At 36.3% G+C, this 14867-nt stretch overlaps 1 protein-coding gene across 4 annotated transcripts in view; it reads left to right on the top strand.

Moving 5' to 3' along the window:
* Positions 1-1645: 1645 nt before the first annotated feature.
* LOC107555352 (uncharacterized) overlaps positions 1646-14867 on the top strand; it is a 35543-nt gene continuing 22321 nt past the window's right edge. For all 4 annotated transcript variants that reach the window (XM_016238113.1, XM_016238111.1, XM_016238112.1 and 1 more), the window contains exons 1-2: positions 1646-1735; positions 13660-13811. The gene's annotated coding sequence lies outside the window, so the exon portion shown is untranslated. The remainder of the gene's footprint in view (positions 1736-13659; positions 13812-14867) is intronic.

Here is a 14867-nt window from a genome sequence, read left to right as displayed (position 1 = left end):
GAATTAATAACTTTTAACACTGCAAATATTACACTGCTGATTTTACTGTGCAGACTCACGGGGCTTGACAGGCTCAGCTGATCGCTGGAGGAGCTGAGAAGCATGTGCGGTAACACGGAGGATTAGCTCTCTCCATATGGCCCAGCCACGACAACCCCACGCAACATACTGTAATTACACAGCACAGCCAATATGCTTTGAAAGCCCTCTCGTGGGAATGCAGTACAATCCTGCACTGCGTTCCAGCAGAGATTACTGCCCGTGCTTTGGAACGGAGTTATTTATTTAGATTTTTAGACATTTTCTTTCTTTATTTAATAAATAAATATACTGTATTTATTTAATAAATAAATATTAAAAACCCAGATAAACTAGCTTATTTATTTAGATTTGTATTATTTATTTTTAGATAGGTATTTAGTTATTATTATTATTTTTTTAATGCTTTATTTAGATTTTTTTTTAACTTTATTTTATTAAACATTAGATTATTTATGTATTTATTTATTTAGACTTTATTTTTTTTACAATTTTAAATAAATATTAAAAACCTATATAAACTAGCTTTATTTAGATTTGTGTTTATTTAGATAGATATTAATAGATTTTTAAATTTTAAATAAATATAAGACAAAAAATAGGTAATTTTACATGCATGTATCTATTTATTTTCATTTTTATTTAATTGTAGATATTTTAAATAAAAAATAAAAACATGAACTAGTTTTATTTTGGATATTTATTTATTTATTAGACTAGCTTTATTTATTTCGATTTGTATTTATTTATTTTCTAGATAAATATTAATAGTTATTTGTTTTATAAAATAATACAAATCAAAAACTAGGTAGTTTTAAATTAATTAATTTGATATTTATTTAATTTTAGATATTTTTAAATAAATAAATATAAAAATAAAAACCCAGATAAACTATTTATTTAGCTTTTATTGGTATTTATTTTTTTATTTTTTTAAAATGTTTTATTTTGTTTTGTTTATTTTTATTTGTTTATTTATTTTATTATATATAAGAAATCTTTTTTTTTTTTTTTTTTAATTTGTTTTATTTAATTTTGTAATTCTTTTAAAATAGATAAACAACATTAACACCTAAACAAACATGTTAACCTTGCTAATTCACTAGTTGGTTTTTGGACATTCAAAGTGTGGACTCAGTGTGGTAAGACTCATTTAGATAAGCAATCTTTTAAGGTCACATTCTGATTGTGTCAAATCATTTTTTTTTTCATAACATCACAATTTGGATTAAACTGAATTTCATTGTATCAAACTCAAGGCAGAAGACAATGACTGAGAAAATTATGTTAGAGCTACAGTTTCAACTGCATTATTTAACTTCATGAGTGGATGTTTTACATCAATTTATTCTGGTCTGTAAAGCTTTGCTTTGGTTCACAGGGTTACAGACACAAAAACAAGGGAAACCCCCTCGAGAGGACAGGTGGGGGGAAAGAGAGAGTGTATATCAGGGAGGTCCTTTTTAGTTTTTAGTGAGGTCTGTGCTTGAGTGGTTCCCATGCCAACGGTGAGTGGCTCGGTGTTCGGAGCATGCTCAGTGCGGAGCTGGCGGCTGTAACAATAGCTGAGAGAGCTAAAGCAGCTCACATGCTGCCATCACATCAGAGTGGAATAGACCGCTGTGTGCGCACTGCTGATTCTGCTGACACGCTCTGCCTTCTCGTCCCCTACCTGATGTTTCTGCAGGAGAAAGAGGTATGGAACTCTAGAAGGAGATTGGGGAGGATTTTCACTGGTTTATGCTTTAAAAAGCTCTTATTTTGTGCTTGTTGAATGGGATGATTTGTGGAGAAATGAATGAACATATGTTTTCTGTCAGGATATAATTTAGATCAGTGGATACACTCGATTGCATCTTTTTCTAATTAGTGTTTTAATAAATAATAAAGCAGTTTATTTATTATGTGTGACATTTCTCATGGTTTTTGAGTGAAATCCCACCTGAGGAGATTTCCAGTTTGGAATATGCAGAGCAGACTCGCTGAACAGTACAAGGGAACACTGGGAATATCATTTGCATACTTCTGCTCATGACATTGGACAGATCTGAAGCGGAGGCTAGACCTCTGGAGGGAGGGAGATGAATACATTTATACTCTGCGCTGTCACACGATCCCTCTGTTGTGTGGGGTTGTCACGCCTCACTGACCCCTTGACGTGACGAAGGGAGTAAGGGGTCAGGCTGTTTGGTTGTGACAACACCAGCATTCTAGTTTTTAGCCTGACCTGGTCCGCCGCCGTGCACCTTTACAATACACAGGGCACCGGCTCGCTGGAGATGTAGCCGTCTGCTCTAATGAAATGCTTCGTTGATTTATTGTGCGTTGTTGTGGGGCCACAGAGCACTACAGAACTTGAGCTGGATGTTCAAGACGATCGCCTTAGAGTCTGGCTCACATGGGGTAAAATAGGGCCAGTTTGCTCCTCTGCAGAAAAAGCCCTCAATATTTCATCTAGTGGGACAGTAGAGAGATAGAAAGAGAGAGGGTATCTCAGCGGACAGGAAATTGGAAAATAAATTGATGTGACACCTGCAGGTTTGCATAGTATTCATCAGAGGATAACATCATCTCTGTAGAGCAGAAAGGTTGGGTGGGAATCTGATGATCTGAAGATTTTTGTAGGCGTGTAATTTAAAGAAATAAAATAAAACTCTGTCATCATTTACTCAGCCTTGTGTTTTATGAAACACAAAGTAAGTTATTTATTGCAGTGGCCTTAGCTGTCCGATTATTACCATCCACTGTCATTGTATGGAAAAGAGCAGCTTGGACATTCTGTGACATTTCCCCTTTTGTATTTTATGGAAGAAATCATGTCAAAAGTTGTGCAAAAGAAATGTAGGTGTACAACAGCTTGGCTGCATCTAGGCACTTCTTTTCAATAAGTAATTACTTCACAACTGTTCAGAAATTATGTTCTGTATAGTGTATAGTATGAGTGTGTGTAGTATAAAATGTAGTGCTGTCAAACGATTAAATAAAAATCCCAAATAAAAGTTTTTGTTTACATAATATATGTGTGTGTGCTGTGTATATTTATTATGTATATATAAATACACATAAATTCAGAAAAATATGTTATGTTTATATATTAAATAGATTTATATATAATATAAATTATATTAATATAAATATATACATGTAAATATTTTCAAAATATATACGGTATGTGTGTGTATTTATATAAATGTACACAGTACACACACATATATATTATGTAAACAAAAACTTATTTTGGATGTGATTAATCGTTTGACAGCACTAATAAAATGTAATCCAGAAGTGCTACATTTGTAATGTTGGCACCAGCGTCAGTTGCTTCACTTCACTGCCAGTCATAACTCCTCTCCCATGGCCTCATGGGATTGTAAAGTGTCCATCAGATGGAGGTCAGTACCCTTAAAGGGGGATCTTTGTATTTTCTTCTTATTTACCCCTAAAGGTTCATATTAGTACTTTAAGGGTACATAATACTACTCTAAGGTACTAATAAGGTACAAAAGTTGCCCCTTCAAGGATACTGCCTCAGTGACAAGCTGTTGGCCCTAAAGTTACAATTTTACCTTTTTTTTCCTGACAATGCAGATGAAGAATAAGCATGCGTAAATGATGACAGAAGGTTTAGTTTTGAGTGAAATATCCAATAAAAATGAATCTGTTTAAATCATTGTCTTGTCCTACTAGGACATAATTTGCCTCAGACTAACTGTACCTAAATAGTTTGAGGCAAGGTTCACATTTATTTCACTGCAGAGTGCTAAGCATCGGTCTGGTATGTGAGCTGACAGAATATGGGTTTGTTATCAGCAGGAGGAGACAGTTATGTTGCAAAGTATGTGGGGCATTGGACTACCATTGTTCATGCGTGATGAATGTTTGGAATAATTATACTGAACGGCACCAGAGAACGACAGTAAAACAGGATTTTACCATCTCATTATGGGTTGAAAAATCTGATATGAGGTTTACATTATGGTTTTGATTTTATATTTTCATTCATAACTCATTAATGTCATCACTACATTTTTTGTAATCCATGTTGAGTTTTCTAAATGGAGGCTTTTGTTGAAAGTTCTTGCATCCTGTTGCTAGAGTTGTGGGCTGCGGTCTCATTCAAATGGTTCCACTTTGAAATGGAGGAGATGATTGTGCCCAGTGTGCATCTTACCCAGTTGGATCGGATATTTTCCTGTGAAAGGTGCAACAACGTACTGTAAGCGGAGATGACAGTTGATCAATTGCCGCCCCCCTCGTGTTCCTAATTCCTTATCCCCCTTTCTCCCCCATCTGTCCTATCCTGCTCTCACCTCATCACCCCCTGATGAAAGCCCATTACCGGCCAAGTGGTTCTGACGGAGGTTGGGGCACCTTCACGTAGAGATCCGCTGCTTTGATCCCTTCTTCATTCACAAAGAACAACAAAGGAGCTGATGTGTGTGTGTGTGTGTGTGTGTGTGTGTGGGAGGGACCCTTTGGACAGGGTTGTGTGGGTCTTATGATGTTCTCCCAATGGATGGTTATTAGGGTTCGTATGGAGCTGTTGAAATATGACAGCCACAAGCAGCACCTGAGGACATCCAGCAGTCTTGCTCTACTGAAGGAGAAGCGTGATGCTGCTCATCTCTATCATCTATTTAATGCCACAGCCCATGATGTAGTATAGATTGCTGTATTGACTGAATAATGCATGGTTGTGCTGTTGAGAGCAAAGGTTGCGTTATGAATATATCATTTGTCACTTTGTATATTATTTGTCATGTTCTATTTAGAAATATTAAAAAGTTCATAAAGATTTATATAACTGAAATCTTGGTTGATCTACATTACTATTGAAAAGTTTAGTTAGATTTTTTTAAATGTTTTATCACAACAGTGATATTAAAGTATTTTGTATTGTAATAAAAGATTTCTATTTTTCAAAAATGCTGTTCTTTTAAACTTTCTGTTAGAAGTAGAACGTACAGTATGTATCATGGTTTCCATAAAAAAAATACATGGATTCCACAAAAAGTGTTTTGAACACTGATAATAATGATAAATGTTTCTTACAAATTAGAATAATTTCTGAAGGATCATGTGACACTGAAGACTGAAGTAAAAAAATTTTTTTTTTTTTTTTAAACTTACTGACCCCAAAATCTTTGAAAGGTATATGTAAATGTGGGGAAAGTTTTGTTTATAATTTAGATATGAAAAATTATAATTGAAAGTCAAAAAGTAACTTTATTTGACCTTATTGTAGTATAAAATATTTGGTAACACTTTAGTGCAGGGACCAATTCTTACTTTTAGTGCTTTAGCATGCCTATTAACATATTGGTTGTTTATTAGTACTTATAAAGCACATATTCTGTATGACCATATTCTACATCCCTAATCCTACCCAATACCTAAACTTAAAAACTACCTTACTAACTATTAAAAAGCAACAAATTAGGAGTTTATTGAGGCAAAAGTCAAAGTTAATGGTTTGTTAATAGTGAGAATTGAACCTTAAAATAAAGTGTGACCAAATATTTTAATGCAATTTAAAGCTCTTTTAGTGTTGTGTTGCAAGTGTTGTGTTCTTGGCTTTTTATTTCAATTTTTTTCTCAGGGTAACATCTTAAATTTTGTTTTCCCCCTAAAGCTATGGTCTGAGCTAGTTGTGATGTCCAGGACAGTGTAGTGCAGACAGCGGTGAGAGAGAAATGAGAGCTATCAGTGATTCCATGATATTATCATTTTCTGTTTAGCCCATATCTCTGTCTCTCTCTGCCACAGGGCCATCTGCTTCTTATAGCATTCCTGCTTTATTACAAGTACTGTTGCCTATCAGCGGAGCTCCTTGGATGTAATCTGTCTCTCCACCTCTCTCTCATGTTTGCTCTCCTCCCTCTACCGCTCATCTCTCATCGCTCGTGTCTCCTCTCCACACCTAAGCCTTTTATCAGGCTTTCTGCTCTCACCTATCAATCACTCTTTCCTGTCCTATCCTGTCCCATCCCTCTCTGTCCTTGGCACAGTTTTCTCTTGTTATCTTCACAGTATTTCATACTGGATCCATAGCACTCTCTCTTTCTCTCTGGAGGTTGATAAGTGTGAAGTCGGCAGGTTCGTAGGTTGTTTTTGTTATTGGTACTGTTGCCAGAGCTTCTGGTGTCATTATCCAATGAAAACACAAACAGAGTCGCACGTAGGAGTAATGAAGAGGAAGAGCCCTTAGCTGACTACATGACAACCAATAGTCTATCTGCTTTTGAAAACCATCTCTACAAGTTTACTATGTAGCCTTACAAAAAGGTGATATCGGTGTAGGGATGGCATCTGATGAGTACTGTAGTACTTTGGTATGGGTAATTGACATGAAATGATATTGGACATTTTACTGTGTAACAAGCTTTATTTAAAGAGCAGGTCATATGGTATTTTAATGTGTTCTAATATTGTGTTGGAGTCCCCTACAACAGGTTTAAATGCATCTAAGGTCAGAAAACATTGTAATTTACTCAGAATATACATTTAATATTAGAGACATTTGCCAATGATTTCTAAACGATTCGTTCCAAGCAAGTTCGGAGCAAACCCCTCCCTTCTATAAGCCTACTCTGCTTTGATTGGTCAGCTGGCCAAGCCTGCTGTGATTGGCACAGAGAGGAGTCCTTGAGCAAGTTAGCGAGTGCTATGATTGACAAAGCACCTTTGCATAAAACAATAATATAGTGCTCCAATCGTTTCTTATAATAATGACATAAAATACAAAACACTTATGCAAGCGAATGCCCACAGCTAAAGTTTAGCTGCTAAACTGTGAACACTTAAAATAATAATGGTGGCTACGTTAGCCGAGTGCTAACGTGACTAACTGACGAAACAATACAGTTTGTAAACCAAAATGTGTCTACTGTAATGATTGAAGAACGACAGACAAAAGACGCTCTGTGTCTTAACTTTTAATCAGAACTCAGAACAGCTGTATCACAGGCGCAGCAGCCTAACTAACTCACTCGTCTCTCCCGCATTAACCCTATAGCTGCCGGTGAAGCAAAATAAACAGAAATTTCACAATTATTATAAAGTCTGTGCACTACACTACATTCTTTATTATTAAACGAAGTGATTAGAACAACGTCAGTCTACATTAATCGACACATTCTTAGGAAATAATGGGTTCACAGCGAATTATCAGAACTACTTCAGTAAGACAGTAATATCGTGCTTTACCTGGAAACCTAAAGCTGCACTAGGTGTACATCACATATTAGCACAAAAACTTGATATTTTGAGCACTCAATTGAAAAAGTACACATAACGTATCAATCGTACTTACAGGTTGTGGTTCGGAGAGCTTGTTAGTCCAAATTAAGAAGATAGAAGAAGCCAACGAAGATAAAAGCCAAGATTAGAGAAGCAGTCCTTGGTAAAATGACATGCACACAACAAAAGGTTCGAATTGTATTTCTGTGGTATCCTTGAACACATTCTCAACATGATGTAAACACATTAACTAGCGGAAGTGTTTGTGGGCAGGTTAGACTCTGTTCGTATTTCATGGGCAGGCGGGGATTTCGAAAATGTGTCGACTCGTTAAGGCGATTCAGAATTGACTCTCTCTTTTGAGAGACAATATCTTTATTTATCATGAACTTTTTTGATTAACAACTTTGCAGATTGTTTTCATTTAAGGATAGCTACGTTATAAACTGCAAAAGAGATATTTTTCAAAAACCCATATGACCTGCTCTTTAAACAAATACTTTAAGAAATAGCATTTTGCCAATTCTTTTGTAATTATCATGCATGCCAATTTTATGATCTCATATATATATATAAATCCATTCGTCAGGCTGCAAGACTATTTAAAATGAACTAGTGACATCTAAAGCTGATAAAAATGGTGCACAAATTAAAGGGTGACCAGTCACAGGACTATTTACACTTCCATTCAAAAGGTTGGGATTATATATATATATATATATATATATATATTATAATATTTTTTTTTTATAATGGTAAATTAATACTTTTATTCATTTTTATCCATTAAAATAATTAAAAGTAAAGACATTTATAATCTTATAAATATTTTGAATAAATGCATCTCTTTTAAAAAATCAACTAACGACAGGGTTACATCACACATTCTCGTTCATCAACAAATGCTGAGATGTATCCGTTTACTCAAAAATAAAAATATGTTTCTTGAGCGTCCAATCAGAATATTAGAAAGATTTCTGAAGGATCGTGACACCAAAGACTGGAGTAATGACTGCTGAAAATTCAGCTTTGAAACCACATGATTAAATTACATTTTAAAATATATTTGAATAGAAAACAGTTATTTTAAATGGTAATAATATTTCACAATATTACTGTTTTTACTGTATTTTTATTCAAATAAAAGATTTTTCAAAAACTAAACATTTCTGATTTTAAAACTTTTGAACAGTAGTGTATATACGTTCACTTAAAAAATTGTATACATTTTGACAATTTTGATGCTGATGCTGATGCTGAGGACAGGTCAACTTTACACCTTTTACATCAATTATACTAATTGATAACCATATTCATGCATTATGTTATTTAAATGATACTGTATCCAGAATTCATTGTAGTAATTTTTGTAAGTTTTGTAAGTATTTTTAATCAAAAGAGTTTATGTATCACACTGTGATATAAAGTCAGCCAGCTTTTGAGAAGGAGATTGGCATGTTTCCAATGCTCATCCAGTTTGCACGATTTCTCAGCAATAGATAATTGTTTCTCCCTGACTGACACACATTGTTTCTAAAGGCAGTACCGACTACTGTTGACAGTTTATCCGTAACTACCGGCTTTATCTTTCAGTGCAGCAGTATCATGTTCATGTGACTTATCTATATCAGGAAGATGGGGGAAAATCCTTATGAGGAGCTGCAGAGCATTGATTCATCAGTCTGAAAGGCAATTATCATCTTGCTTCATTTTCCTCTGCTTCTCAAGGCAAAAATCAACTAACGGCAGGGTTACATCACACAGAGATTCAATGCATATAGATTTCATGGAAAAAGATTCTTATCCTGGTCTATGTCTCACTATAAATTATGTAAGCAAGCAGTGGCCTTAGAATGGGGATATTTGTATGACAAACATATGTTTGCCCTCATATTCAGCATTTGAAGCTTAGGAAGCAAATTTACTGATGAACTGGGTTACAGTGGCACTTCAATTAATATGATTTCTATCATACTCCAATTTACAGGATGAAATCATGCACTAATGATATTACATGTGGCAGCTTGGTCATTAATTAAACACATCCACCAACAAGATGACCGGGAGATATTGATCCATTGCCATATTGATGTGTGCTTCTCTTGGAAATGCAAGCTCTGTAAATGGCCTTTGTGTTGTTGCTGTCTAGAATGACATGATCTGTGCTAGTTATTTGAGACAACGTCTATACTTGGCCAGATATATAATGATTTACAAGCAAGATCATGACATCTGTGTGCACCAATTAGTGATAGCAATAACTTCAGTACAGCTTTGTAATATGTACCGATTACTAACGTGTCAAGCCTGCAATCATTATTACCAAAGAGCAGCTCATTTAAGAATAGTGTGTAGACTAATGGGTTTATGGAAAAACTTGTGCGCTAACAATGCTTCTCTCACCTAATCTACCTAATGCATTATTCATCAGCTCAGTTAACGCAACACAAGCATAAAATATTCACTAAACAATCTTGAGCTACAGGAAAAGACAAACCCTATAGTATATCTGTCAAGGGGTTTTTTTTTATCTGCATGATGTACGGTATTCACCTTGGACACCCTGCATACGTGTGATTACTGTATGTAACAAACTATTGCTTTTTATATAGCTCAGATATTGCAGATGTGGTAGACAGTATATTTTGTTTGAATGCAATGAAGTCATGGCAGAGTTGAAGCATAATTAACTGAGGTATGCTGGTACTTGAGTCTTCACCTCTCCTGAGCCTCACTCTAACATGTGGTGATTGCGTCTCTTCTTACTTTGAAGAGCCGTAACCCAGGTCTGTCTCGGCTGCTCTTGTCAGAATGAGTGCGGTGCTCCGCTGACAGGTAATAGAGAAGATCTTCGGTTCTGCATCTGATTATACAGCTCTCGCTTCTACTGTAACTACCTCACCTCCATGACTACTTCACCCACCTCAGAAACAGATGAACAATGCTATGAAGCATTATTCAGGCTTTAGAGTGACCAAAAAAGTGTTTGGGCTCAAAAGACACTTAAGTGTATTAATGTCATTCCACTAGCTAAATAAATTGACAAAGAATAGTATTCAAACATCCTGTGTTCAAAAATAAAAACTGGAGAAAAAAGTTTTAAAAATTATATAAAATTTAAATAGTATTCAAACATGCTGTGTTCAAAAATGTATGTATAATGTGTGTGTCACTCACCTAATGAAATGATACGATTCACGATACTTTTTTTTTTTTTACCATACAACGATTTTGTTTTTACCATAATGAGATTTAATGAGATGAAAAGGTGTCCTTTTATTATTGCTTGGACAAAATGAAGCACATTTCTTTGTGAAATTAAAATATGTAGAATAATATAACTAAATAGAAATTTTATAGAAAATAGCAACCACTGTATTTCAATCACGATCCAAGCATCATGAGCAGTTTTTAATCGAAATTAAATTGTATATTTTCAAAATTTACAGCAAAACCAGAATGAGAAATGCAATATCACTCTCTGACAGCAGATGGCGCTTATGGAACAGCAGCGATACAACGTTTCCTTGGTTGCCACTGTAAACAAACCAGTGCTGCTACATTAATATACATTATACAGAGGCAAGATTAAAAGAAAATGCCATCTAGACTTTTCTAAAGACAGTCAGTTCCCCTCAGAGATACATTCAACTCACACCCCCAACTGTATCGCGATTCATTTAACATCTCAACCGATTTGAATCGTTACATATTTGTATCGATCGTTACATCCCTATAAATCATACATTACAAGCTCATTCACATTTAGGATTTACAACATAAATCCTAATGCGGATAATGTGACCGTAAATATAGCCTTTAGTCCACTTACTGCAAGATATTGGAGATAAGCAGCCAATGATCAATAGCTAGTAAACTTCCTGAGCTTTCCCGCATATCGGATTTCCACAGGATCAGATGGATTAGGCAAAATCGCTAACAGGTACTAATCCGAGCACATCCAACCCACATTCACTCTGTAAACCATCTCCATTTCAACTAAAGCTTACTGTATATTCTTCTCAAACATGCAGATTTCAACAATTGCTCCTGGAAACAGCTTGAAAATCCTTTTCGTGGAAGCACAAATCCAGTGGTTAGAAATAGGTTGTTATCTGCCGCTGTGGCCATTGTGACCTCAGATGAAATAGATCAATCTCAACAACCAATCATGAGGTCAGTCTTCTGCAGCATAATCATACTGTGAATCTCCATCTGCGCTCCATGTCTTTCCACCTCCCGAAACCTAGAAAAACCCCTGCTGTGCTATCACACAAACCTGCAGATACAATCAATATGCGGCCTTTTAGTCTTTGATTCCCTATGGAGCCGCCTTCATAGATCAGTGTGCAGCCTTACTACAGCAGCTGCTCGATGGAAAAGAATAAAAATTCCACATTTGCAGGTGTAGGAAGTGTAAGCAGCACCTGCAGAGAATAGATGTGGATACAGTTCTTTTGTTTTTTTCTTTATGGTTGTAGACTCAAGGGATTGAACTGGCGGAGTTGCCAAAATGAGGTGATAATGAGGCATTCTTTATACAAAGGTGTTTAGTGTGTATTTGTGTGCTGGCTATATTAGTGAGTTTATTCAGAGAAGAATTTGAACGATTCATTAAAAGAACCGCTCATAAGAGTCATTTAGTCATAAATCATACTAAAGTGACTGCATGGAATGTTTGTGCATGCATATCGCAAGTACAACTTTAAAGGTGCCTCTTCTTATTTGGCTGTCCCGCTGTAATCCTCAGGGTTTTGTTACTCTGAGACGTGTTAGTGAGCAGCTGGACCACATACTGACAGACATTCGTCAAACACCAAGAGCTCTTGCGATTAGTACAATGGAGTAGAAGAGCAACTGAATGTGTTTATTGACTGAAGCCTGACTCCATCCTGGTGGAGGTCGAGCTGTGTCCTCCTCAGTAATGAGAAATCATTGAAACTGCATTCACTGACATGCCACTATCACAACTTGAACTATTTCCAGAAGGTCTCTGGCTGATATTGAGGTGAGAGGAGATCATGGCCAGCTCTGTTTATGTTATTATCTAGAGCAGTGTTTCCCAACCGGGGTGCCGCGTCTGTCGAGAGCAGGGGTGCAGTGTAAAAAATCTTTTTTTAATATTTTTAAATTGCTAAAATGTTCAAAAAAGCAGCTATTATATAATATCCATTTCTGATGTCGCCAATAATTAGAGATGCACCGAAATTCCGGCTGCCGAAAATTAGTTCACCGCTCAGGATTTACTTTCACGTGGTGTGACGCTCTGCGTATTATCCCGCTCTATGCGTGTGTGCTCCGATCAGCTCCACTCATATACCGTTCATGCGAATCGGAACAGCAAAGTCCACTCAAAAATTGAGCCGACAGGAAACATCGATGTAGTACAGTATTGTTTCTGTCTGCAATAGCCCTACTGTGTTGTAACATGGTGTGGTAAATGGGCAACTCTGGTAACGCTGCCCTCTCATTCATTGATCTGCTAACCGTTATGCTCATGTGTCCTCTGATAATAATAGCTTTCTAGGATTAAACATTATTTGGATAATTGGTAAAAAAAAATAAAAATCTCTTAATAGCCCTACTGTGTTTTAGACCTACCCGAAAACTAAAAAGCAATTTATTTCATTTGTTGGCCTATCGTAATTTTTTTTATTTGTGCTGTCATTAGTAATTTCTTTATTTGTTCTTATTTTAAGTCTGACACAGAGAAAGGGACGGATGGCCGGCCAGCCGGGGTTCGTCTTTATTTAAATTTATGTGTGTGTACTTCTAACATGTTTGGTTGGTAAAATAAATGTTGTAAATTCAAATCAGAGCGTCTTCCGTGTCTGGAATGGATGTATTCTTGAGTCTATAAGGTAACAATAATATAATAAGATAACCTTGTTTGAAATGGGTTAAATAGAATTGCATTTCTAAAAAGAGACTAAAATACAATTTTCGTCGACTAAAACTAGACGAAAATAGTCATGGATAATTCTGACTAAAATAAGACTAAAATGCTCAGACTTTTAGTCGACTAAAACTTGACTAGCCTTAAAAGAGTATGAACGTGACTAAAACTAATAAAAACTAAAATGACAGCTTCACACAAAGACTAGACTAAAACTAAAATTAAAACAGGCCGCCAAAAACAACACTATGTGTGTGTGTGTGTGTGTGTGTGTGTATGTGTATATAAGGGAAACCCCAATGATGACTGTTTTATTCAGTGTTTGACTTCTTAACAAAATTTCCTCAGTCAAAGCGAATGCATTTTCTCAGAGAAAGCAGAAACACAAAATCCTTAGAAATACTGCAGGATCCTTTGTTCGTTCCAGAAATTGATTTGTATTATTTTTGGATATCTGTATTGATGTTTTTTCTCTTCTTTTGTAGCTGCCTGTGCTTGAGGTCTCAGCAGTCTGGCGTTGTGGATGGTTTGTCTACCTCTAATCCAAACCAAAAGAGATTCTGTTGGCTCAGAGCCTGTGAATGAGAGCCTAAAGCAAGCCGAGTAAAGGTGCACACACAGAGTTGATTAAAATGGGGTAAGTTTTTATGACTAACACAACAAAAGTCTAACATATTGCAATCCTAAAAGGTTTCTCTGACACACTTTCTAGCAGAGGCCTACAGATATATGTATAGTCGTATAGTCCAGATATGTAAAGTACATAATGTAAAATCAATCAGGGAACCTGATTAGTTTGTCATGAATCCTCAAGTCTGAGTGCATTTTGGCTTGGTATGAAGCTCTTGCCTCAGTGAGGGACTGTCTGCTCTTGCTTTCATGTGTCCGTAATAATTTTGCTCAAATAGGTAACGGAGCATCTGCCTGTCTGTCACACACAGAGAGGACATAGTGGGCCCGGCGTGAGCTGATCCTGTGCCACATGCTCATTAAACAAGCTCCTTATGCTAATTGACTGTTTATTCACACGTCAGCAGTTTTCAAGCGCAAGCGAAAGAAAACACTGGCAGCGCCATTGAGACAGTGAGTCTAGTCGCCCACGAAGATAAATCCTCCCAAGTGCTCCACTGTACAATTCACAGAAAAACAAAAAGGGGGCTTTCTATCTTCTTATCTCCTAAATGGAGCGTTGAAATTACCCTGATAAAACCAGAGGGGTTTCAATAGCTCCATTTTAATTAAATTGGGCCAAACGTTAATTGAACACCTGAACATGCTGGGCTTCCCCCACATAAAATCGCTGGTTTCCGGCCTTTTTCAATCTAATCGCAATGCCATTGTTGTTCTCTGACAGGCAATGTGAAGAAGATGAATATTCATTTTTCATCAGGATTTGTCCTGACTCTGCTGCCCGGAATTATTGTAACATGTTCTTTTGTAACTCCTGGCTTGACCCTGATTTCTGTTTAAGATTACGGGTGGATATTAATATGGCCCAAAGCAAGGCAATTTGTACTAATTACTGAAAGAGAAGCGCTCTCCTTGCTAATCCACAGTTCTCATCTGATTAGTGAAATAAGAGCCCCGGGCGAGTGTTGTGGCTCTCTTCATTACTGTCCCTTCTAATGTTTTTAACACCAGACATAACCGCGCGCCACCCGCCCGCCCCATGTCCCTGCATAAGAGATCCCTA

The sequence above is a fragment of the Sinocyclocheilus grahami genome, unplaced genomic scaffold (assembly GCF_001515645.1).
Source record: "Sinocyclocheilus grahami isolate Dianchi unplaced genomic scaffold, SAMN03320097.WGS_v1.1 scaffold532.1, whole genome shotgun sequence".
Classification (NCBI taxonomy): Eukaryota; Metazoa; Chordata; class Actinopteri; order Cypriniformes; family Cyprinidae; genus Sinocyclocheilus; species Sinocyclocheilus grahami.
The sequence above is the reverse complement of the archived record's forward strand: the minus strand, read 5'-3'. Positions and strand labels throughout refer to the sequence as shown.